Here is a 4573-nt window from a genome sequence, read left to right on the forward strand (position 1 = left end):
TGGGCAGCCTAAGCACAACTTCACCTCCCTTCTTCTAGGTATAGACCTTGATTAATGGGACCCGAGTTCAAGTCGGTCCAGCTTTGAGCCCATCCTCCCTGCTCTCTCCACGTCTGTGTCCAGGTGATCTCACCCATGCCTGCGTGTCCTGTCCTTGAAGGTCTCCCTGGACGAGGCTAGTGTGGAACCCCTCACTGTTCCCCAGTTCTTCCCGCTCAGGCCAGGACCTAGGACGCCCAGGGTCGAGGATCAGAGAAGTGTGTCCTGAGGGCTGAGGCTATAATGGTCTTTCTCACGTGGCCCCCAACTGCTCCGTGCTGGTTTAGCTGCTAAGTCGTGTCCAACTCTTGCAACTCCATGGACTGTAGCCCGCCAGGCTCCTCTGTCCGTTGGATTTCCCAGGCAAGAACACTGGAGTGGGGGTTGCCATTTCCTTCTCCAGAAACCAGCTGTGAAATTCACTCTCCACGTTACAGATGAGGAAACAGACTCAGCGGGAAGCGATTGGGTTAGCATCACGGAGAATGTAAAGGTGAAGCAATGTGCCCCGCAGCCTCCGGCAGGCAGAGCAGATCCAAGGCCAGGGAGAGGGCAGATTTGAGAGCTTTGAGGCTGACCCTCCCAAGTGCTGGAGCACGTGGGCGACAGCGTGTGACTCAGGCTGCTAGGAGGGTCCCCAGATACCTCTGGACCAGGAGAAAGGGTCCCAGACTCTAGAGGTCACTTATTCTGTGACCCTGGACAAGCCCCTTCCCTCCTCCGGGCCTCAGTCTCCAGTTCCGCCTAATGGAGCTGCTTGGCCCATCTAAGTGGTGGCGGATGGGGGCTGGGGGGAGGCTCGGGGGCTGGGGGAGGCTCAGATGCTGGGGCGTCCGGGGAGAAGAGGGGCAGGGAGGCAGAGGGTGGGGGCATCCCACACCTGCGTGTCCCAGCCCCCATCACCTCCTCCAGGCTCGCCCCCTCCGCCCCATGTCTGGTGGCTGCATAAATCAGTCTGCGGTCGGTACCAGCTGTGCCCGCTCCGGCCCTGGAAGGTGTCCAGTCGCAAATGCACTGGCTGAGCAGGAGAGCCTGTGGTTCTGAGGATGGGAGCCTCCTGTGATCAATGGGGTCTGGTGGGGGGGAAGGAGAGGGGCGCTGTGTCCACACCCACCCCCTCTGCCCTCCCACCCTTGGCCTGGGAACCGCCCTTCAAAGCTTGCAAGTGTCCGCCTTCCTGCTGTGGGTGCAGAGACCCTGGACGTGCCCGCCAGACGCTGTATGAGGAGGGCAGTGACTTCCCTACAGCTGCTCAGCACACATGTACCAGAGGCCGCCCCACCCAGCTGCCCCTCATCCCAGCTTCCCCCACTCCGGGGGCAGTAACAGCATTTTCACTTTGTAAGTGAAGGAGCTTCGCAGATCTTTGAACAGACTGGAGTGGGGAGGACTCTCCTAGCTAAATGTCGACGAGGGGCAGGTCAGAGAGTGGCTCAGCTGCGCCCTCCCTCCGCGTCTCTGTGTGAATGGGCCTCTGTTTCCACATCTGTGAAATGGGTGCAGTGAAGGCAGGTCCAGCAAAGGGACTGCTGCCGGGCTTGGGAGACACCCCTCTAGCCCAGCCCGACCTGCACTACCCCGGCGCCCCCACCCAGCCCCCCAGAGGGGCGGGACAGGAGCTGCGGCTGCCCGGGGTCACCCTGCGGAGCTGAGCCACCCAGCACAACAGCCACGTGTGGACTCTCGGCAGATACAAGAGGACTGAGACGTGCGGTGCGGGGGTCTGACACTCACCAGATTTCAAAGGCCCAGTGTGTTTCATAAACACACTGTACTCCTGAAATTCATTTCACCTGTTTCCCTTTCCTTTCTTTTACTGTGACTGCGTGGAAGTCACACGCATCATGAGACGCCTGGCCTGCACCTCGTTTCTGCCGGACAGCGCTGCCCTCCTTGCCCCCTGCAGTCCCCCACTACGCCTCCTGGGCCCCCCGAGGCCTGGTGACTTGGTCTGCAGTGTGACCGTCGCAAGCTGGAGGGAGTGCCGGGTCCGGCCCAGGTCACTAGACCTGGAGTCACCGTGGGGCTCAGGGCAGGGCCTGCCTGGCAGGTGCTCCCGGCGAGCACTCGGAAACGCTCCTCTTGGGGGCGAGTGCTGCTGCCGAGCCCCAGAGAGGGGTGCCTGCCCTGGCTCCCAGCAGCGGCAGTGGCCGCTCCAAGGGCAGCAGTCTGGGAGCCCCTCTACCCACACCCGCACGTCCAGGCCTCGTGTCAGGAGGAGGGCGGAAGGGGGGCAGCAGCTGGGGGGCCGTCTGAATTGTTCAGGTCCGAGCTCCGGACACAATGGAAGCACTGACCGGGCCAGGCCGGGTGGCCCCTGTCTGCTTAGCATACCCGGCGGAGGCCCCCGGCCCGCCCCCGGAGGCTCTGGGAGCAGCCGTAATGTCCCGGCTGTCGGACAATGCCATGATGGAGGGCCCTGTCACACTTCTGCCCCGGTTACTGGGGTCCCCATTCACGGCCACTGTCACCGGGCTCAGAACAAGCCAGGCCTGGCAGCCTCCTTTGCATTAAAATGGGACGAGAACTAAGCCTTCTCCGCTGTTCAGCTGGGCAGAAAACGGGATTAGGCTGAGGGACGGGGCTCCAGGCCCCAGATGAGGGCCCCCCCACCCTGGGGAAAGGGAGTGTCAACTGCTGCCCCCAAACATCCCGCCCCCCACACCCTGCTCCAGGCAGGGCCTTGCCCTCCAAGCCCCTCTGCCTGGACCTCAGGGTCCCTGGATCTAGAACATGGAGAGAGAAGGGCATTTAGACATGGTTCCGCAGCTGAGAAACTCCACATCTGCAGAAAAAGAAACCCATCTAAAACTAGACAGGGCGGTGTTGCCCCAGCTGGCTGGCGCTGATCGGGGTGGAAGTTTCAGGGACAAGCCCATCTGTCCCTCTTCTCACCCTCGACGGCGTTTCCTATCAGAGCCCTGAAGCGGGGCGGGAGCCATGGGATAGGTAAGGCTTCTAGACCCTCTAAAGCAGAGCAGAACAGCCGAGCAAAGAGCCACGGAAAGAGCCAAGGACTGAAAGCAAGGGAAAGGCCCAGCAGTGCGGGGCAGGCCCGGCCGGTCGAGGGACCTCACCGCTGCAGCAGACACACAGGCTGGGGCCCTACAGACTTGCTCCTGCAGCCTGGCCCAGGGGCGGGAAAACCAGAAACTGCCCTTTGTCTGCACACGGCGGGGGGTGGGGGGAGGGTTTGGGAAGGCTTAATAGAGCACAAGGTACCTGGACCTCGGAACACCACGTTCCACGAAAACCAGTGGGGTGGCCTGTGAACTCCGCAGCGGCAGGATTTTCACTAGCAGATTAAAAGAGGAGACGCAGAAAAGTGTGTCTCGAGGGTCCATGTGTAAAGAGAAATACATATTGTGTGCAGAAGCACAGAAAACGTGTGCAGTGGAGAACCAGAGACTCAACAGTGGCTGCCTCTAGAGGAATCAAGAGGTTGACAAGGAAAATGTTACTTTTACTCGATGTAATTATTTACTGCTTTATATATATATACACACATATATATATTTCCCCTTATGAATGTTTCGTTTTTTAAACAAAACATCCAAAAACATCTACCTTGGCATAGAGTCCCCCGAGTCCCCCCCTCTCCTTGCTCGCTAATTCAATCAGATCAGTTCAACCAACATTTAGGAAGTTCTTCTGAGCGGCCGTGCCCACTGCGGTTACGATGCCAGCCACCAATGTGCCCCCAAACACTCCCACTCGGAGACAGAAACAAGCCAATGGCCTCGCAAACGTGATGCCACCGGAACAGGCGGCACCCGATGGATGATGCCTCTGAGAAGGAGGAGAGCAGCCAGCACTGGACTGAAGAGGGGGAAACCAGCTGGGTTTCGAAGGATGAATAAGAGTTCGCCAGGCAGATCAGCAAGGGAAAGTTATCCAGGAGAGAGACTTGTGCACCTGTGCAGGAACACGGGCTAGCCTGTCCCCTGCTTTACCCACAGCTCACTCCCAGCACGCAGCGCAGACTCACAGCTGACATTTCTTTTTATCGAAGCCCTTCCTATTCATGAATTCATTCCACAGACTCTCTGAGCTAGGCAGCAGTCCTTACAACCATCCCCACTTTTACAGACAGAGAAACAAGGGTTGTCCAAGGGGAGGCAAGTTTGCGAAGCTCACGGGTGCCAGGGCTGGGATGGGAAGCCAGGTGGCTGGCTGCAGACCCCACACTCTTACCGCAACGCTAGGCCATCCTTGCAGCTGGAGAACATGTTGCCTGAGCCTGCAAGCTGAGCGTTTTACGCACGCACATAACCGCTTGCCCGAGGCCGCTCAGCCGGCAAGGAGCAGCGGGCAGAGTTCAGTCCTTGGGTGTCCGGCCCCGAAGCCCACCTCCCTCTCAGCAGGGGCACTGCCTCTGGACGCGTGCAGGCAAGTCAGTACCGCCGAGATCAACGGTAATGGTGCACGTGAGCGTGAGAGGCAGGGCACTGCAGGGCGACCACAGGGGCCGAGGGGGGATGTGCTTACGAGAGCGTGGGTGCCCGGTCCAGGACACACAGCTCTGCCCCTTCAG

Source organism: Bison bison, unplaced genomic scaffold, assembly GCF_000754665.1.
Source record: "Bison bison bison isolate TAMUID 2011002044 unplaced genomic scaffold, Bison_UMD1.0 scf7180017864482, whole genome shotgun sequence".
In the NCBI taxonomy this organism is placed as follows: Eukaryota; Metazoa; Chordata; class Mammalia; order Artiodactyla; family Bovidae; genus Bison; species Bison bison.